The sequence below is a fragment of the Pagrus major genome, chromosome 23 (genome assembly GCF_040436345.1).
Source record: "Pagrus major chromosome 23, Pma_NU_1.0".
NCBI lineage: Eukaryota > Metazoa > Chordata > Actinopteri > Spariformes > Sparidae > Pagrus > Pagrus major.
The window spans coordinates 7,132,206-7,154,703 of NC_133237.1; the positions used below are offsets into that span (position 1 = coordinate 7,132,206).

The 22,498-nt window shown below is 41.2% G+C and overlaps 1 protein-coding gene across 2 annotated transcripts in view; it reads right to left on the bottom strand.

The window, feature by feature from the left end:
• LOC141019049 (uncharacterized) overlaps nucleotides 1-22,291 on the bottom strand; it is a 34,169-nt gene extending 11,878 nt beyond the window's left edge. Inside the window, exon 1 of one of the 2 annotated variants that reach the window (XM_073493824.1) lies at nucleotides 22,139-22,291. The gene's annotated coding sequence lies outside the window, so the exon portion shown is untranslated. Of the gene's footprint in view, nucleotides 1-10,127; nucleotides 10,406-22,138 lie in introns of those variants that run through there. The other variant, XM_073493823.1, reaches the window with a different exon arrangement.
• Nucleotides 22,292-22,498: the final 207 nt, after the last annotated feature.

Below are 22,498 nucleotides of genomic sequence, written 5' to 3' on the forward strand. Positions count from 1 at the left end.
GTGGATATTGATCCTGACTCATAGATTAAATATTTAAGACCTTGCTGTGTTCAGGCTTACAGTCAGCTCTGACAGGCATAGTGGGAGTGAGTGGAGCCTGTAGTGTGAAGCTATAGACAGATGTCTCTCACATTCCTCACACATTTTACCTGCACGCTGAACTTATCTTAATGCGGCCCAGACCTTTTTTCATACTTAGTTTAGCGATTTCATGGATTTACCACCATCACTAAGTTACTGTACAAGCAACCCTGACAGTTTTTCAGTTTTTGGAAACATCTTGTGACTGTAGGATGTCTGTAATCAAGCAAAAGTAAAGAAAATAAAAAAAAACGACAGTAACAGGTAAAAGAAAGAAAGTGAAAGTAATTTTCCTTTTGAACCTTAGTGATGCAAGATAAAAGATTAACAGATATGGCAGATGATCATATTAAATGCTTCTAATACTTTAAACTGTAACCAACCAATTTTTTAACCGTGATATTATCAATTCAATTTAAGTTTCTCCAGAGATATTACGCAATGAAGCTTAATATAAAAGTAATGCTCCTTGGTTCATAATCCTGTAACAGACTTCAGACTTCCTGCACTCACATCACATCAAAGCTTCTCACTGTGAAGGACCGTCTCTTTGAAGTCAGCGGGCTTATAAACCCTTTGAGATGTATAATAATTTACCATTAATGACTGTTTGTTGGTTCATCCGAGATGAGGGAATATCGGCTTCAGGCCCCCCGTGTGCTGCCTGGTGAGTCAGCGCTCCGCCCAGCTAGGGAGCGTTAACTTCAGATTCCTATCTGAAAATGAGGTGATGGAGTTCTGCTGTCCCTGTGTGCTCTTTTCTCAGCCATCGCTGTGACCTCTGTGCAGGGGGAGTATTCATCCCCAGTGGGAATTAGTACCACATTATCAGTATTATATGATGAATAACTACATTAAAGCAAGATTATGTAACTTCACCTTAAAGTAAGAGCTTCAAAATCAATTTGACGGTACAGTGAATTTGAAATAGGGTGAATGGTGTCTCCGTCTCAGCCTCTCCACCCCCCCCCGTCACTTGTTTCTGCACAATGTAACTTCAGTGAGACATTATTAACATTGTTATGATGTAGTGAGTTTAATTTGTAGTTAGCACCTACTGTACATCACGTCTGGCGTCTTTCCATAGCGGCACCCTGAGGTTGATATTTCTGATTTTGAGTGAAAAAGCTATAATTATTGGATGGATTGTCACTAATTTGATACAGATATAGTAGAAATTGTGTCCATCAATTCTTTGGCTTATGACAAAATACCTGCAAAACTGACAACATTCCCATTTAGCCTCAATTGTACTTTGTTTAGTGTTAATATGCAAACATTAGCATGCTCACACACAGCAGAGCACCCTGCAGCTGGCCTGAGGATCCTTGTAATTCTCACTTTCTATCGTTTCTTGTCAGCCAAATCTAAAAGCTTGCTTGCTCTTCCTCTTGAGCCAGCTCCAGGAGTGCCTTGCTAGTACTGTCACTGTGAGCCATGGACATATAATGACAACTGGATTCTGCTCAATGGTGCATGAAGCCAAAAAGTTCGACTTCCTGGTATAAAATGACCCGGATCTTCTGCACTGTGGGGCCCATAGAGTGTGTGCACGAGAGCTGAACTGACTAACTAGTTTAACCCCCTGCTAACTTAAATGCTGATGAAATGATTTGATCTTTCCAAAAGTTATGGGACTGAATGGATCAAACTATGGCAGTGAAATTAGTCATTTTGCAGGAGCAAAAAAAATGTTTCCATTGTTTTACTGCCACTTCTTTCACAACATAAGCTTATGGGACATTTCTCTTTTTGGACCCCTGTGCATCATGTGACGTTGTAATTACCTGGTTTGGCCACTATGTCAAACTGGCATCAAAGCCTGGTGCTTGTCCTGGGGGTCTGCTGTGAGCATGTTAGCATGGTGGCATTAGCAATTCATTGAGGTACCAATTTTATGAGATCATTTTAACTCATAGAGGTCAAATTAACAAAGATTTCCTCAAGAAAAAGTTCACAACCTCACAATTTCTAACTTGAGTTATTATTCAGTGCCATATGGAATATTTTGTTTTACTGTGTCCTCAGTTCAGATTTGGGTTTGCCCAAAACATGCTCTGCTTTGTCTAGTCATGATGCTTCACATTTGCCGCTTTTAATAAACTGTTATGGATTCAGATATGAGTCATACCAATTTTGAACTGCCCATGGGAAGAATAAACATTCTTGTTTAGAGCCCTGTTTTCACTGTCTTTTATCTCCAGCTGTTGTCTCTCGTCACGACTCTCATCTGTGTGTGTGTATCTGTCTGACTCGAATCACTTAAGGAAAAACACAGATTTGATTGGCTGAGTAGCATCATGCGAGTGATTTGCTCAACACATGCAGTTTCCTGAACCACTAGTCCCATAAAGGCCAGAAAAGCTGCAATGATTTACATTGAAACGCTCTGCCAAATGTATTAATTTTTTTATTATTTATCAGTTATAGGTCTGCGTCCAGACAAGATAGTACCTGTGGCCAGACATAGATAGCGGTTCGCCCATCAGTGATCTCAGGGGGATAGAGAGGGATGGCAGGTTAACAGGGGGGCGCAGTTTGGTCATTTGCTAACAAGGGGGACAGGCGTTCCCTGTACAGCTGTATCTAAACACAGAGTTAAGACTCGTAGTCATGTTTTTGTGGCTATTCAACCCCAATCCAGATCTTTGCTGGTTTAAGAGGAACACGTCTCTCAACCTTATTTGGCACCAGCGCTGTATTTTTCCTCAAGATGTGCCATGTGGGACAGCTAGCTTCCTTTTTTCCGCAAAACAGCTGTAAGCCAAGTAGCTTTCGCCGTACGTTACCACTTTGTTCAACTGGTTAGAGAACTGGTTATCCCTGTGCTAAAGGCTGAGATGTATTAGCATTTGTTTTTGGAATGTCTTCATTTGTGTGCTGAAGACCTGGAAAATGTTGTGTTACCAAATCTACATGTCGTCTTTTTGGGTATTGAAACTTTATTAAAAAATTCAGTTATGAATATGGAAAAGAAAAAAACTTGCTCACCCTTGCCAAGTTCTTAAGGCCCCCCAGGGTGCAACATGACCCAGTTTGGGAGCCAATGCACCAGCTCATTGCTTAGACCGTACATATCATGGCTGCATTTATATTATATTATATACATTTATATTATAAATTAATTTTTGACTGCATATAGTCCATATTGGGTTATTTTTCATTCTGTGTACATCTTTTGGTATCATTCATTCATTTACAGTTGGTATGTCAGTAGGCACTTTGTGGCTATTTACATGTTCCGGTTAGTTGCCAAACTGCATTTTGCCGTAGAAGTTGCCGCGCAATGTAAGATTAAAATCCCACAAATCTCTGCAGCTCGGCTCCAAAGATCTGGAGGAAATCCTTCTTAGGAGAGTGCAGGCAGTTACAGCAACATGTTAATGCTCATAGATTTGTAATGAGACGCTCAACAATAACATCTTGTGTTATGTTCAGATGTACACATGAATATGGAGAAAATAGAAGTCAAAGTGGAGATGAACACAGTGGGAGTTGGAGGTACAGAAGTAGCAGTAGGAGGATGAGATGTAGCGGTGACAGCTGTACGGTGGTGTTACTTTATAATTTCACTGACGGAACTTTGTCACTGAAAGCCAAGTGACTTCATACACAGAACAAAGCAGCGCAGAGATCAGAGGAAACAAAGATCAAGACGAACTCGATCTGTGACACATAACAACATTCGGCGCGTCCACAGGTGGGCGGCGTTCTGCGTCTCTGTGTGTCATATGAAGGAGGAATAATGAGGAGCTGTGACTGTTCATGAAGCTGGAGCACTGCTGGGAGTTTTCGCTCTGTTTGAACATGAGAAAGAAGCTCTTTGAGAACCACAAGGTCACTGACAACCTCGGGGGAACTGCTATCTCCTCATGACAGCAGCCTCTGCACACACACATTCACGCAACAACACAAAACAGCAGGCAACACACTGCCTCGGAGTGAGTGAATATGAAAATGATACTGTATATGCGGTGGGTGTATGAGTGCGGGAGTGTGTCGCCTGGAGGTTAATGAGATGAGATATGTGTGACAGGGGTGGTTGATGTTTAGTTGGCAGTGTAGACTGTGTTTCACATACTGTACATCGTTATTCTCATGGCGGCCCTGTGGCTTATATGATGGATGTTAATCATATGAGACCATACGTTTCACTTCCTGTGGACACACAGAGACAATGAGAAGAAAGCTAAACAGCCTGATGATAAGAAGGTCACCGGCTAATAGTGCAAGGATGAAGAGGTTTGGAGCGTAAAAATGAACAAAGGCGAACAGATGTGGATTGAATTCCATGGAGGTTTATGACCCGGGAGGAATCCCCAGGGTCTAAAGAGCAGAACAGGAAGTCTGTTTGCATAATACACATGACTCACAGTTGGAGCTGCAGCCGGTCAGTAGGCTGACAGTAATTTTAGTGTACTTTTAAATGTACTACATGAACTTAGTTAACTTATGGTTATTCATATATGCCCCTCAATTAGTCTGTTTCTGACTTATTCAGGTCGACAAAGTCATAAAATTAAATCAACTTTGTGGTGGATTGCTGAGAATGAAGCCTGAGTCCAGCAGTACGGAACTAAAACATTGTTGACTTTGTTTCACCATCGTCATATTAAAGATTTGTATCCTGCAAACAGCTGTGTTAAAAAAATAATAATACGTTGCTTCTACCTTTCGCTCGCTTCCACATCAAATGCACACTGGCCAGATCAAGACTTTTATTAAGTCAGTGTTGCCAGCGAACTTGTGAGTGAGGCGGAGCTGCACGGAGAGAGTGAGAAGAGAAGAGAGACCCACACTGGCAAGGTGTTACAGAAAAAAGGGGTTACGCTCCACAACTTCACCCTCTATCGAAATAAACAGTGTTATCTAAGACAGGCCTATTCCACTACTTTTTTAGAGGGGCCATATTTGCATAAAAGGTAAGTGCCAAGGGGCCGGACTTTTACAATCCTTATGTCTGACCTGTAAAGTTTGGAATTTAAATGTATTAAAACGTTGCCCTTTTTATTCTTTCACTCCTCTTTTTGTATTAGTTTTCACAATTAGAAAAAAAAAACACTATATACACAAAAGTACAGGGGGAAAAAAACAATGAACCTTTTTAAACTTAGAGGTAAGTTGTCAGTTTGATTCTCCTAAATTCCCTCTGCCTAAACAGCCTGAGTTAAAACCTTTCGACAAAATAGGAGTATTTTGGGGCTTAGCAACAGACATAACTAATGAATGGCCTTTATTGGCCTACTAACAACATGATCAAAGGGCCAGAATGAGGTTGTTAAAGGGCTGCATCCGGCCCATAGGCTGCCAGTTGAATAGGTCTGGTCTAAAACTACGTATCTTAAATAGTCGTTGTAGCACCCAGCTCTACAGGTGGGCAAAATAATACATCATTAGTGAGGACGATATTAATTACATTATCGGCACGTGCCTCTCGCCCTAAAGAGGGAGGCTGTGTGCATTTACACAGGAGGCACAAAAGACAGGATTGGTCAGGGATCTACGTATGTTAGTAATTACTGTGTTCATCTACACATGCGAAAGGTCTAAAAGACAGCATCCTCATGACAGATCCTGTGCTCCACCAGAGCTATCCAAGATATTTTTTATTTGAGAAGCTTAAAGTTTAAGTCTATGTTTACTCTGGAGAGTTTCCCCTTTCCTGTCAATTTTATACAGCTCTTAGCTTTGCTGCCACATGGGCCACGATATTTGCTGCAGTGACACTACTGCGCATGGAAACATTTAAAATGATTGAAAACAACCATGATAATCATCAAAGTAAAAACCAATAAGGCCAAGTGAATTGTCCATGAGCATGGGGGTCCCTTAATTAGATTAAATCATTTGTTCAAGTGGGAGGCAGGTGGAGAATTCCTGCGTACATGCGGATATGGATGATGTCAGAGCCAATCAGCGTATCACCACCGCCAAGTGCGTCTTTTGGCAAACTAAAGCAGTTGTTGATCACTCACAACCACGATCAAGCGAGTAGTAGAGCTTGATGTTTCTGTCGTGAGTTGTTAGAAACCAAAAAAGGGGTGTAAAGCAAAGTGAATATTGGACTTACATTAATCAGGAGGATAGAAACACGTAGCGTTTCTTTGAAACCGCTGAACGGGTACATAAGAAACTGGAAACCTGGTTCACTGTTCTGTTTACGAGTCGTTTCAGCTGTCCCAAAACAAGTTTTACAAGTTTAACTAGCTGGAGGACTGATGTTGTTGCATCAGTCCCTGAGCACACTATTCCTTCATGGCTCAAATCACCAGATTATTGTATGTATGGAGTGCTGAAGCTACAGAACTACCTGCCTCTTTGAATTTTGCAGTCCCACAACTCAAATAATGAAAGCGAGACGGCTAAAGCTCCCGAGTTTTGAATGTTGTAAATCATTCATTCCTCATCATTCATATTCAAATAAGTCATTCCTCCTGGAAATAATAAGTTAATAGACTTCACCAGATTGTTAAAAAGTGGCTTAAAAAGTCAAAAAATATCCCTCTAAAGTGGATATCACATACAAACTATTGAAACTATCGCTTTCATACATTAAACAGTATGGAACAATACTCCTCTTGCGCTCCGGTGGAGCTGAAGGACATGCAACTAATTTATACTTTATAAATTAGCAATGTAGAGAATGCCGATGTCTTATTTATAAACACAGTCCATTAAACCATGAACTTGCAAAACAATTCCCTCCACCATTAAAAAAAGAGACGGGAAGCTACCTGAATACAGAAATAAACATCATTAATTATCGAGACAGTGCACAAACAGGACATACACGTTACTGAAATAACACACGTTTCTTTTGCTTCACACTTTGCCTTTGTTGATAAAGTTTGAGTTGGTTTTTTACAGTGTTTTAAGGAGGTAACATTTTATATCTTAGAACATATAATAATGCTTGAAGCTGTATGTGCAGACAAATCCACAGTAATCATGTACTGAAGATATATTTTTGGGCTGGAGAAACACAGAGGAGAAAACATGCTTTTTGTTCTTCAGCAAGAATTGACCCTCGCTCTTCTGTTCTGTTCAGTGCAGGAGAAGCTGGACAACATGCAGAAATCATTCCTGCTGTCTGTCTCCTGTGGTTTTCCTCTTTTCATATATACATTTTTTTAATACAGCCACAACTGGAAGCTCATTGTAAAAAATGAAAATGTTTACTCAGGCTTCTGATGCCCACAGTTAAAAGCGCACATAGAGCAGAACACATAGCGGTGGGTAGGTAGAAAATGCATTTCAAGCTCAGCGTCGTGCTCAAGCAGCTTTTGATGTTCACATTAACAATTGAAATCAAGGAAAAGGATTCTTTGCCTTGCTCTCTGGAGCTTTTGGAAGGTTCTCCCAAATTGCAAGGCAGGTAAAATGAATTGTGGATATTTTTTTGACATTTAAAATGTCTCTCTGGCCGTTTTAGTGCACCATCATGATTTGTGTGACTTCTCCCTCGTTGTATAGGAGAAGCATTTTCTGCAAGCCAAAGAAAAAGCAGACACATGGATTTTCAAAGCCTGTATCACTTACAGGAGGGGCGATGTCTTATCTCCTCCAACCTTATCTTCTCCCGGGGGGTTTGAAATGGCCTTTTACAGCTGTCACTTCTTTTTATCGAACGACTTACTTGTTCAGGTCTGCTAAGAAGTAATGAGAGTGGGTGTGAAGTGCATTGGCGGTGCGCGGGAGATGAGGCACTGTATGATTCTGGTTTTTAAAATATAATTAGAACAGAAGTGCCTGCTCTTCTTCTAAAGAGGGGGAAAAAAATCAAACGACAGACTTCTTCATAACTATCTTCAGAGCAGCAAAATCCCAAAGGGAAGGCAGTTAGGAGGTAGAGATGAATCTTTTATTCTGTTTTCAACGTAAGGCATAACAGACTTGCTCTGTTACCGCTTGTGCTGTCACATGTGATAACGCAACCACAGATTTGTTTGCAAAGTTCATCTGAGCCTGGTCAGTTAAGTAGGGGAAAGGCCAAGATGCAGATGTTTGAGCCTCTGTGGGGACAGAAACTCCCCACTGTGTAAATATTGTGTTGTTCCAGATTCTCCTAAAACTGGAATCCCAAATATGGGAAGAGGAAAAATATGCTATAGGGGTAAACCATCCCTTTAAAGTGACTAAAACCAATGTATTTATAACAATCAAATGTAGTGTGGAAAGACTTCTAGTGACAAACACACAGGGCATTATCACAGAATTACAGTGTCAGTGTAGCCTCTTTTAGCTTGTTTTGGTTTGACGGCACGCAAATGTACTGTTTTGGCTCACTCTCACAGGTTTTTCAACAGGATAATGTTGCTGCGCAGCTACTGGATTTGCAAATTGTCAAAAATTGGTTAACACTGTACACCATATCAACTTAAAAGGTGACAATGTTGGTGTTTTATTCACATCTTGTTTCATGCCCAATGTATTCATGCAAGTTTGACATTTGCAGCATCTGATTTGCTACTCTGATCATTGAAACATGTACATATACACCAATCAGCCACAACATTAAAACCACTGACTGATACAATTCAATATTCTGCAGGCAAACCTTTGGACCTGGAACTCATGTGGATGCCACTTGACAGGCACCACTCACCCAAACACAGCTGCAGATTAGTCCACCCCCTTATGGCAAAGGCACTCCCCAATGGCAGTGGCCACCCCAGCAGGACAACGTGCCCTTCCGCACCAAAAAATACTGCCCATCAACGGCCAGAGGATTGTGACAAAAAGCTCAAAGCATCGACCTGGCCTACAAATTCCCCAGATCAAAATAAGATCAAGCATCAGTGGGACATGTCCGACCAAGTCTGATCCATGGAGACCTCAGCATGAATCCGACTTGGCTCTGACCCATCAAGTCATGGACACAGGACCTTCAGGGATGTACTGTGGTGTATGGCTTTGGGCATTGGCTTCAAGTCCTGTGGGTTGTAAGGTGGGACCTCCATTGTTAGGACTTGGTCTGCCATGTCCCATGCATGCTTGATCGCATCGGGATCTGAAGAAGTTGGAGGACAGGTTGGCTCCTTGAGGCTTATGTCAGGTTTCTTGGGCCATTCCTAAGCAGTTTTGAACTGATTGTTCTAGACAGCAGCCAGTCTACCTGATCAAGTGCTACAACAAAGAGAAATTTCTGTCTGGTAAAAATGAATGTTAAGTGTTTCTCTATCTTTTGTTTTTTCAGTTTGTTTAGTCTGTTAATCTCATTTAGGTCAAGAAGAATGAGACTATGAACATTTAAACGAGGCGGTCTGGGAGAGTGACCTTTCTTTGGCATGAGTTACTCTGACATTTTCACCCACACATAAACAATGTTTGAGGGGTGGATGTATTAAATTATAGATACTGTGCTATAATGGTATACTCCAATTGACAATCCAAGAAGCCCACCGACTTCACACAGTGATTTTCCAGGTGTGCAGACATAGGAAAGTAGGTAGGAACTTCTCTCTCAAGTGTTGTGCACAACCAAGTGCAACAGTATGAATGCCTTCCAGAAAAAAAAAACTGCTGTTGTACAGCAAACAAACTTTGCTCCCTGTCCTCTATTGTGGCCATTCGCAGCAGTTGGAAACACTTTTGCATTGGAGCTGTTCAGGTGAGCTGCCGCACAACCTTTTTTTTAAAAATCAATATTCATTCATTCCTAATATGGCAAATAAACTTGTATTTTGTGGCAAACATGTAAACAGTTACCTATTTACACATCCAGCAGACACAGAGCAATATCTGCATTAATACCCTAAATATACTCTGGGCAACTAGTATAAACTGGGTTTAGCAAAGTTTTTTTAAATGAAAACAGCTGCTTCCAGCTGGAAAACACTCGAATGAGAGCAGAGAGACTGAACCAAAACAGTAAATTGTGAGGCCAAAAACTAAACATGAGGTAAAAGACAGAAAAAAAAAAAAAAAGATTGTAGAGAAAAACTGTTACGGTGGCTTGGCAAGGTGTATTGTCAGTTACTGTCATGTCTAAAATAACACAATAAGATAGCAAACCTACATCAAACCTAAAGAATCTGAATACTCACTCAGAAACGTGACGCAGAGGTTATCGTCCAACACCGCCATAATACAGAGATCACTGTGTCTGACACAAAAACCAACATGACAGCTTTGTGTGGAGTGAGTCATGACTCAGTGTTGACCAGTAATGGCAGAGTTTTAGCACCAGGTCCACAGTGGCTGTCCATGTGTCAGACGCAGGGGGAGACTGGGTGGCAGCCAGGACTGGCAGCCTCCTCTCAGCTGATACCAGAGTGCTTGAAGCGTGAGGGGAACTCAGATCAATGTGCTCTGTGAGACTTCCCTGTGGCAGGCACACCCACACACACACACATATGTGAATGTGCATAACACACACTTGGATTCATTTATTAATTCATACCTGTGTTCTGTGTTTTTCTACACATGCAGGTGTGAGCATACATGTCCGTACATTTATGCGTCCATTTACTTCATATCGCATTGCATCACATCCTTCTCATGCAGGTAGTTGTGCGCTCTGTCTTGTTCCATGTGAATATTCCATTTCACTTCAGCCTTCGAGGTGCTCCTCCACTGTCAGATGGGTTTATCTGTGTGTGGTTGTCATCTTGCGGCACAGATTGTGAGCCATCGTGTGTGTCTGCTCCCTTCAAAGGCCTGCGTGCAGCCTGATGTCAGTGTGACTTACTTCATCATTGGCTCAAATCAGCATCAAAGCCCCAGCAGACGAGGCTGCTGCAGATGGCTGCTGTGTGCTCGGGTGCCTTGTTTGTCTGAGCGGCTCTGTCAAGTACTTGTTAATTAGAGAGAAGGGGACGCCCATGCTTCCCAGCAGGGTGAACGTTGCCCTGCGCAGCCTTCACTATTTAACCCCTCCCTTCTGCACAAACAACAGATCAGTGAAATATGATGTTGCTCACTGTTGCACATTATGTGCTGAGTACTTTTCTGTCTCAGTTTGCTCCCCTGTGTACACTCAGACTTCCTCTGAGCACCCCTCAGTGCACACGCTCTGATGCTCTCTCTGTTTTGCTAGAGAGAAAAATGAGGTATTATCTAGAATTTGTCTCAAATGCTACTGTAGTCAATACTAATCTGTAGGAGTGGTCAAGCCAGTGATCAGTGTGTACAGAAACGTTGCATACACTTTTCACCACACATAAACAGGTATTTATAAAAAAAAAAACAGATCTGTGAGAATTGAATGAAATAAAACAAATAAAGAAAAAAAAGAAAAGAAAAATCTCACACATATTTCCAGGTATTCATTTTGTTTTCTGGAGTGAACCAAGTATGACCTGGATCCCTTTTACACTGGACACTGCTGCGTTCGTGACATCGATTGTGACACACCGGAAAAAACATAGAAAGGAGGCAATCTGATTTTTTAAATTTTACCTGCGTCTAAAAAAATTTGCATATACACACTAACTTTGTTGTAAAAATGGTAAAAGAGAAGTGGAAATTAAACATATGCTTGAGAGGGAATCTAGTAATAAAACATGATTTATTCAACGATACAATGTTAACCTATATCACAAAGCCTGTCTTGATGTGATTTCAATTAGATTTAATTCAGCGGCCTGCGATCATTTACAGATGATATTGTCTGCATTTTACATTGGATAAATTATCCTAGCAGCTAGCAGACTTTTCCTCTACTCATAGTCTAACAAATTACACAGGCGCAAGGGTTGAATTTCAGTCTGCGTGCATGCTTCAAGAAAAAAAGCAGCTAACACTACTGTAGTGAGAGCAGTTAGTTAAGTGAGTTAAATTGCACTTATTCTCTGTCTTTGATTTCACTGACAGGTCTTATTGGTGCAGCAGTATTGATATGCAAACAGTTGGCTCAGAACACGCCTACATCTATTTATGACAGAGTTTGATGATGGTTGAGATTCACAGAAACAGAACTATAGATATGCACAGCTCTGTGACAGTTCTTGCAGGCATATGCATATTCCTGTCTTTATGGTTTGCCATGTTAATGGGCCCTTAATAGGTTCAGACATAACCACAGCATCTGCACTGCCCTGACATGTGTTACTGTTGGTTTACATTTAAAGTGCGAACACAATGATGGCTGGACAACTATTTGTGTCAGTTATATGCTTGTTAATTAACTTTTTACTTTGTTTGAGGAAAAAGTGTAAAGATTGTGAGAGTTTTTCAGGACAAATGGCATTCACAAACTGTTGACTTGGCAACAGCCTCAGCAAATTGACACTAGTTGCTGTTTCAGCCTCTTATCAGCTCCTATAGGACAGATGTAGCATGTTTGTGTAGTGCAAGAGCTCACACACTTAACATGCCATGGCAGTGTGTTAAAGTGGTGGTGTCATAACTCACGCTGGGATCACCATGCTCACTCTCCGGCTCAGTATCACCTCGGGCAGGCCATTATTTAAATGTTGCCACAGTTGCATTTCATGCTCGTGCCTCCTCTGCTGTGACACGCCAGCCATGGCAAATTGAGCTCATTCCAAGAAGTGAACCAGTCTAAAGATAATGAGGGGGTACTTGTGTGTGTAGAGCAGACGAATTCAACACTATGTATGCAATGATATCATAAAGCTCATATAAGCAGTGCACTTCATAGGAGGAATTATTCAAAACTGCACTGAGGGAGGTGGAAATGCCCTATATATCCATCAAAGTAGAGTACTGAAAAAGATTATGAGACCTAAATATCAAGTAAAGCGATGTGTAGCTAATGTCCTAGTTTGAATGTCAAAGTTACTTTTACAGCTAATTTCTCCTGTCATACGCCCTTTTACACAAACTGTGAAGAAAAAATACCTATCTAAAATGTGGGTACATACTATTTCTGGCTCTCAGTCTCCTGAAATACCCATGGCTTTGCTTTGGTCAGAAGAAGCTGACCTCTGCAGGACTGAGTGAATCTCATATGCTGGCCCAGTACTTAAAAGCCTCCTAATCTTTTTGCTCCTGCTGCTCCTTCTTTTTTAGGAGTCAGCTGAACACTCATAATGCACGACTACGGCTTGGCAAACTTTGCTGTCCCATTAATAATCACACAAAAGACGGTTAATTTTGTTAGAAATTGATCTCTAAATTAACAATCAATACATGGTGTGAAAATGAGTGCTAATGGAGCTCATTATTTCTATAGCTCTGCTATGAAATTCCTTCCAGCCAGATTAAAACCACCCTGCCTTCCAATCGAGCTGACCATGGCATAATCAGTATAAGTCTATATCAAGAATCATTAGTATCAATAATAGTAATTACTATATGGATGGCAGCGAAAATAATGAACATTTATTTACCAGGACATTAAAAACAGCAGTATAGTATAACGACTCAGTGAGTGTGTGTGTGTGTGTGTGTGTGTGTGTGTGTGCGCGCATGTTCAGCAGATGAGCAGTGCAGCCTCACTTGTTGGTGTCTGACCTTCCAAACTCACACTCAGCTCTTTTCCAGGCCCAGATCTACTCAATCAAGTTTAAAGTTATTGGCAAGTTACCACAAAAGCTGATTAAAGCAAATGTAATTAGACATTTGCTGCATGTTTGAGCAAATGTGTGGGAGAGTTATTCTGTGAAGACCTTAGTCAAGCTATTTTGGTACATGGCTGACATCCGCACTGATCTCTGACCTTAACTTTTTAAAGTTGCATGCCAAAGACAAACAAAGAACCAAGGGTGGACTTTACTCTCCGGCAAGGTAGGCATCTGCCTGGTGCCCCCAACTAAGAGGGCCCCTTATGGCTATGTCATACTGTGATGTTTAGATATATGTTTATTCACTCTGTGATAATATACTCTGCATTAAAATATGCCAATGAAAAGTTGTGCAGTCACAACTTCATGCTATCAATCAAGTCATCAAATAAAACAGAACACTGCTTCTGGGGGGGGAATGCAAAATCAAAATGCGGGACTGTCATGCACAAATCAAATTACAATGTAACGTTAGCAAACTAGCTAGTTAGCTTCTGAGACATCAGCAAAGTAGTAGCGATTGTTCTATGCTTGTGAAAAGAAAAGGTCCAGAAAACAATATAATAATATACTATATAGCTATATAGTTTGGACAGCCATGTAGCCCAAACACTTCGCACCTTACCCTACAACCAACGAAGAATTGGGACACCCTATCCCTGGGCGTGAATTACCAAATGGAGGGGTAAGGCTAGGTGGCAGGGGCAAAGGGGTAAGAATCTACAGCCATGCTCGTAGCTCTGTGAGGTTGTATTTAAGCACAGCTGTGGAGCTAAAGGCTAACGTCAGCATGCTAGTATATTCACAATGAAAAAGACAACATGCTGCTGTTAAGTAAGGAACAAAATGTCTGACAAAATGTCCATTATTAGGAATTAAGGGACGACGTGTACAACAGAACAGTGCGACGCACAGCAGAGTATGGCTGCATCTGCGGAGTCGATTAATCTGAGATGTCGTTAGGTAGGTTTCAAAGACGCAAGTTGCTTACCTGGAACTGTCACCGTTACTGTGGGCGCGCTGTCACAGTGATTTGGTCTATAACTGGAACAATCATTACCATCCCATAAGGTTCTTATGCAATGGAAACATTACTCACCTCTCTAGAAAATAGGACAAACTTTAGATACACCTTCGCAACGGGAGATATTTCTAGCCCAATTAGCTCATAGAACGCTTAATACCAATAATATCTTCCACCAGGGAAAAGGTGAGAAAAAGGCATGAAAAAGACCTTGTGCTGAGTTTTCCCAGGGCCCACAAATCACTAAATCTGCCTTTGCAAAAGAACACGCAGCGCTTGTAGGAAGAGTTAACTGTATACAACATAATCTTCTGTTCTCAAAATCTGCGGCTTTATTGCCATACAGTATGTCAAGGTGTCTTTACTTGCTTTCAAAGTCATCTCGGCTTTAATCATCCATCTTCCATTCGCTTGCTGCTGCATAAAGCTAATCTTTGTGCTAAGACGCTATAAGCCTACAGTACCTCTCCATGGGATACTTCCCTCCTGTTGAAGGAAATCAAAGAGCTGCTGCAGCCTACACAGTATGATCACACACGTATTCACCCACATTCTCAACAGGAAACATATGATTTTACCAAATGTGCACACATTGATCCACCCACAAAGCAGCCAGAAGGACACGGCATGCTGGCTCTTAACCAGCTCAGGGCAAGAACATGCAGCATGCACTGACGTTGATAGACATGACACACATGAACAGCTATTACGCAGCATTGTCTCTCTGTCCTCCCACTCTAACTGCAGATTGAGCTCTGTCTTACTCTATCTGGCAGCACTGCTTAATTCTTGTTTATTCAACACGGGACAAGGAGAGCTGGCGGCACGCACGCAGAAATCTGATCTGTGAGGGAATGTGTCTGTATGTTTTGTACGACTGCACTGTGCTGCTGGCTACTTGTGAGCTAAATCCACATACAGCAGCAACGCCCCAGGTAGACAGATAAACAAGAGGCCCCATCAAAGCCCAACAACACTCTTCTGTTTCATATTTACTTCATGTCCATGTTCGAGGCTTCCCTTCCTCTCCTCTGCCCTTCACATATCTCTCTCCTCCCCTGAGAGGATAGAGATGCACTATGTGTGCAGGGATCAGTGACGGTCATAGAGTCAGATATAATGGGTTGCCATAGCATGAAAAAGGATTACCGTTTACTGAAGGTCAATATATGGCACTAATTGTAGTTTAAAGGCGATTACGGGAGCATTTACAACATGTGTTGGCATATGAAATCGCATATGCTACACATTACTGACGGCCGTTTTGTAACACATACCGGACATGAATGCATTATTTCACACTTTCAAGTGATTTCACTGTGGTATGAGTATCAAATTGTACAGTCTTAAGACTTGTTTCATGCAATGTAGATAATTCATCAAAATTCTGTTACTTATATATCCAAGTTACATCATCATCAAGTTGCACTGCAGTTTGAGCAACATTCTTTCATCTGTAAATATCTTGCAGTGGGTTGCGTCTTCAAAGTTATTTTCAGGCGTTAGCTGTCCGCCTTAAGAAAACATTTTTGACCAGGGTGAAACCAGCGTTTGAAGGCAACATTTCAACACATTGGGCAGCAATGCTCTGCTCCTCTTTCCTGCTTTGCTACCTATGGCAGGCTGGTAAACCAAATGTGACATTACCCATAGGTCTGCAGACTATCATTTCGAAGCCTCAAGTTTGGTAATACAGCCGTCACCATCTTGTTTTTTTGGAGTTAGTCAGAAATTACCATATTTGGAGAAGAGGGTGGAGCTGGAGAGGATATCTTGATTGAGTTTAAAGTAAAAACAGTAATCCTTAAACCTGCAATAGTTGATTGTGTCGGCCACTTGGGGGCAGCGTCAGCACGATGTGAATGCAACATCGACATATCATCACCTTTTAAGTTTATATGGTGAACTTAGTTGCTTATTTACACATCCAGCGGTTACGGAGCAACATAATCATTCATTCGGAGTCGTGTTGCTGGACAACTGACAAATTTAAGTTAATTATTCTCCTTTAGGACTGATTCTGGTGTCCTGAGGGAAATATCTGGCTCTTTAGCTGCCAAGTGCTCTTTTAGGAACAAAGTTTATGGCTAATCTGTTTCAGTGCTGCCACTTCTAGACTGAAACAGCCTTTTGAATATGGACTCTCCAATAAAAATGATGTGACTCCAATATTCCAGTGCCCAATCACACCATATTTTTCCCTTTCAGATGTCAGCTGTTACAGATACCAGTATAGTAAAGAATACTCATTCTTACATGTGAAAAACATATGCATTTTCTTTCCCCTTTTAAATGGTTAGTAACATGATCCTTTACCTATCTAGTGTCAATTGGCAATAAAAAGGGATGGAGGGAAAACTATTTTGGGCAACAGCAAAGATATTTTTGGCCTCTGCTGATGTGCTTTCCTAAAATAGCCTTCTGTGTCTGTGTTGCTCCAATCACCTCATATTTCTACCTCATTTATATTTCCACTTCGCTTCATCTCCCTGGCTCCCTGTTTAAAGATGTAAAACAAACTACCACTGTTATTAGAGCTTTAATTCCATCGTGAAGCAAAGGGCTCTTCACCACGAGAAACCCCAGGATCCATTTAAGAAACTAACCTCACTCCCTGGCCCTGAGCTCATTAAATCATACAAATAGCTGGCAACTGGTCTGTGACCCATTTTTTGAATCCAGACTTGGTTTAAACACTGATCTAGAGAGACACAAAGTGCTGCAGCTGAGGAGTTATCCAGCTAATGGTTGGATTAGGCTAATTAAATGTAGGAAGGACAAACTATCATCATCCAGTCACTTTCCAAATGAAATTGATCTATGTACATGAGCATTATATTTTCCTCATGAAAACACTTAACCGTTTATGACAATGGCAACACTGCGGGTTAATAATACATTGTGTTCTAAGCAAATGTTCCTTTCTCAAATAGGAATCCCATTGCTTAGTAGTGTCATCAAGAAGATTGTAGGTAGGCATTTTTAGTTGACTACTGCATGTTCATCAGCTTCACGATACATTCAATCAGGTTTCTGTGCCAACTACAGTAAGGGATTATCTACTTATAATAGTAGCAATGGTGGCATTTATATTTTAGTATGACCAGATTTGATCTTATTCTATCTAAAACATGACAATTTTCTGGAATTTTACATCTAGGAAAGTAAACATCATTGTACATTGTTGTGATACCCCTATCTTTAAAAAGAACACAACAGTTGTCAGGGCATGAAACTAATGATGAGACTAGATGATAGCCGTCAGTGTTCAAACCAAAAAAAATTCTTAAATTAAAAACTGAATCGAATGGAGTATTCAGGGAATCGTGAAACCCTGATGATGTAGCCTCTATCTGTCCCAAGAAAGTACCACAGAGGTCAGAAATATGGGTTTTCTTTCTGATCCTGACCTTGATTTCTGGAGCCATGTCACTAACATAGCGATACTGAACTGCATCATCTTCACCTCTGAGCTAGAGTGGACTCTGATTGCACATTCAGCATCTGCATGAGTGGACAATCTTTCCATAAATGTTGATTTATGATTCCCATGGTGACCATATCTGCGTTGCAGGCTCCCCCTCATAACTGGGTCACCTGATGAGAGAGTAATGGGTCTGTAGGACAGAGCCTCATAAATTATGCAGCGTAAGAAAGAGGTAAAAGACAAAGAAAGAGGTAGATGTAAGACTGTGACAGGCAGCTGGGAAAGAGAGAGAGAGAGACTGTGAACGGTATTGTTAGATGGTCTGTAATGAGTCTAAAAAACGATGGCTTTGTTATCTGCAAATAACAAAATCAGGGCAGAGGTCATCTGTCCCAGTGGTGCCCATCCGTCATGTTGCAGGGCTGATTCACGGGTCGTAAACTGACAGCTCAATGCGTGCTGCAGGCCCCTACAATACTTAGCTCTTTTTTCAGCTTGTCACCCTGCATCGTCTTGATTTTTTTCAAGCCACATGATGGACATAGAAAGCCTTGGAGTTCAAGCCAGGACAGAACTGAAATAGGTAGGGGGGAGGGGAGCGTTTCCGGTTAATGCTCAATGCAAAACTGAGTTATCCGTCAGTGTCATTGTACTAGTGAGTGTCAGCTTCCTCAAGCCAGGAACTAACACATCGGAGCAAAGCAGGGTGGAGAAGAGAGGTGATAATTGAGTTCATGCATCACACACAAGATTCTCACTTCCACAAGTTCAAATTAAATTAGATCTGTTTATAAACAGTGTTGAGCAAGACATATTTAGAGTAAGTGAACAGCAAGTGAACTAGTGCTACACTGTACACATTATTGACTGACTGAGAGTGAACAAGAACACATATTTCCCAAATGAATTAACTCAATTTGATGTTGCTGTTGTCTGACCTAATTGGCTCCAGGAAACATATAATAACAGTCAAACTGAGGCCATTGCAACCAGTTTAACACATCCTGCCCATTTACATGCAAGCAGCATGGATGTTTTGATGGTGATGGTTAGGGAAGTTAATCATTAATCATTAACCGATTTAACGCTGTTAAGAATTTAACCGATTAAAAATGTGTTAATCGATAATCAGAGGCAGGCACAAATAGAATAAAAAAATATTTTACAATAACAGATTAAAGATACTTGCTTTTCAAATATATCCAATTAAAACACAAAATACTGGTGTGAGAAAATGTATCTAATTAAAATACAAGTAATTTGTCATTTAAAACTGATATTACACAAAACTAAGATGGTGAACATGGTAAACATGGTATCTTCTAAACTCTGTTTTTTTGAGAATGTTGCCATGCTAGCACTAGCATTTAGCCCAAAGCAGGTGGAAATCATGAATGAAATTACTTTGTTCAGTTCAGGTCAAAGTTTCTTTGTCAGTTAGTTCACTTTTTTCCCCCCAAAGTTCAGCAACTGAATCACCTTTCAAAGGCACAGGGTCCATAGTATGTTCAGTATGCTGTGAGTCCAAAGTGTTACATTCAGCTTGGAACAAATCTAACCTATAAAATCATTTCACAAAAGGTTAATAACTCAAAAGCCTGTTATTTATGACTGAGTTATCAAATTATGATTTTTTTAATCAGCTTTTAATGAGGGAGTAACACACTCTGAATCACAGCTGAGCTGACAACGGCCCTGTTAGTCACCAATGAAGCTACTGATTCAATCAGTGTCAACTGTAGTGTATAATCATTCGTTCACACATGCACTGAACACCTCACAGCCTTACAAAGGCGCTAGCGTGGCTATAGACTCTAGCCTTGTACTACCAGCTTATGAAAAGTGCCGGTATGCATGAAAAATTCACGGTACGTAAACAATAAAATACGTGCCGGTACTGCAGAGATATCATAGATGTCTAGAGTCAAGTAGAATCATTGCCAAGAAACTATTCTGGAGACTGGAGACTAACTACACAACGGTTCTGATTAAGGATTCCCATCCCTTTACATAAAGGCTACTGCCCATACTGCATCTGAGCATTGGTTGTGCAAGTCCTCATAAATGAATGCTACAACTCTGTAGAATGCATTTAAGTGCATTAACGATTGAGGCAATATATAAGGATGTAAATGACAGGAAGACACAGAGAGAAACACATTTACAATGACTTTTCAAAGGAAACTTTCCAACTGAGATGACCTTGAAACTAGCAACTATTATTTGCACAAAGTGGAGAACGATATTCACTGATAAGAGGATGTAGAAGTTGTTCCTTCAGGAAAGAATGTGAAGCCATTAAGGAAAAACACTGACTCTAGCTCACCTAGCATCTTCTGCCACCTCCCTACCACTCCGTTACTCACTCACTGTACTGTACTTGACTTGACTTTTTGGCCTCAAAACCCCATTATGCAATTGAGTGTGCTTGGCCAGTCGTCATTATACCATATGGAGGTGTGGACAGTTCAAGTCTGACAGCTCAGATCCTGCTCCATTTACACTAAGATGTCCGTTCAGAGGATTTCACAGTGACCTACAACCCCCCACCCTTCATCCATGTCATCAACCCTTTGAACCAAAGTCCTGACACCGCAGGAGCATTTTTAAAAGATTCTGTCCAGATGGAGTGTGAAGAACTATTCCCTTCATCTCTCTCCTTCTCCCACCCATCCTCTATTTGTCCTCCGCCCCCACCGCTGCGTGTCCTACCTAATGAGGCGCTCCGCTCCAGCATGTGGGTGTCTTATAGTGAGTCTCAGCAGCCTCGGGTTTCCGATCTGGATGCTTGTAACACTGTCAGGCCCTCTGTGTGCTGCAGATTTAACTCTGTCTCTCTCTCAGATGCTTGCAGACAGATCCAACATGCAGACACATATAAACACCTACAGCCAAAAGCAGCATCACACCCACACTTCCCATGTCTAGCCCACAGCTCGTCAAGAAAACAAAGAGCTGATTCCTTTACATTGTCTTACCATGCATGCTGCAAATGATTAATTATTGGCTGATATCAGGTAATTTCCATGGCAATTTTGCCTCAAATACGGGCAATCCTATGGCAATATCACCATGCGATAATTTATTGAATATATGCACACACTTTATTTGAGCTGATGTTGATGTTTGATGTTGTGTTTTGCAAATGACACATTTTTTTTGTCGTGAAAAAATTTTAAAAAATCCACACCACAGACATTTCTATTAAGACATCAACGCCCGTCACTGCTGCCAGTATGGGTAACACATTTTTAGCAATCATAAAAAAGCCACACACGTTGGGCACTTGTAAGCATGATCCGGTGGAAATCAGTCTACACAGTATTATTTTTAAGTTTGTTTGTAACCGCTTGTTTACAGATGAAGAATTGATTTAAAAAGGTTTCTGTGCAGTCTGTGTCCACCGATAAACACCTCAGACAGATTATTGCCACAGACATGAGAGGAAAAAAAGCAGCTGGACAACAGAGAGCAGCAGGAACAGAACAAATCTGAAGTTAGAGGGAGCAGAGGCCAAATTGGTGGCAGAAGTGATGAGGACGATGACAGTGATGCTGATAGGTGGCGGTGGTGTAGCTGGATGGCAGCCACCACCATTAATAAAAGCAACTGGACTAAATGGACTTCATGTGCCTCGGGTGACAGAGAGAGGGTCCCACAGCAATTTGTCTCCTTAACAGTTGGGTCATATCAACTCTGTCTGCTGCAGCTATGGACGGAGGACTTTGTTATTGGTGGTGTGTCCACTGGTGGGGGTGGATTGTAAGTCACCCATGAATGACTTGTTGTTTACTGTGTGGTCTGAACTGCATACAAAACAGCTATTTTAGATGCAGGAGACTGTAGTTTTATTTGCACCACCAGTCTTGCATTTGTACAAGGATTATGAATCTTTGACAGCACATTCTTGCATCCCATCTCTATCCCCCCCTCCCAAAAAAATTAAACTGCTGCTTCCTCCTTTCATTTCCCTCAGGCACTAATGTGATTCAATGTGTCTGGGCTTTTTTGTTGTGCGTGTGTTTGTTTGTGGAAGTAGACGACGTTTTCTAATGATAGGTTGTCAGAAAGTTCATAAAATAATTGGTTGTTCAGCAGGAAAAAGCTAAGAAAAAAAAAAGAAATAAAGCGTCTTACCTTGCACAACTTGCAGGTGGGAGAGTTCACAGCAACTGAACAAAAATGTAATTATTCGGGTTGCAAACAGTCTGCACAAGCTCAGTGTGTACTCATAAATCCGTGCTTTTAGCAGCAGTAATGTCCTGAATGGCTCGGACAGTTTTTTGGGATCCCAAACTGACCGCAAGTTCACACACTGGGAGGTGGGAGTGACTTTAGCCTGGTGTAACTGGAGAGGACCAGGTCGTGGCGCTGCAGACTCCTCTCATTAGTCATGTTCAGTCCCTGGATAACAAGGCTGTGGGCCAAAAGCTTTCCAGTAGCTGACAGGCTGCTGTGGGCCGCAACCATCACCAGAACAACCGTTTATTTTACTGT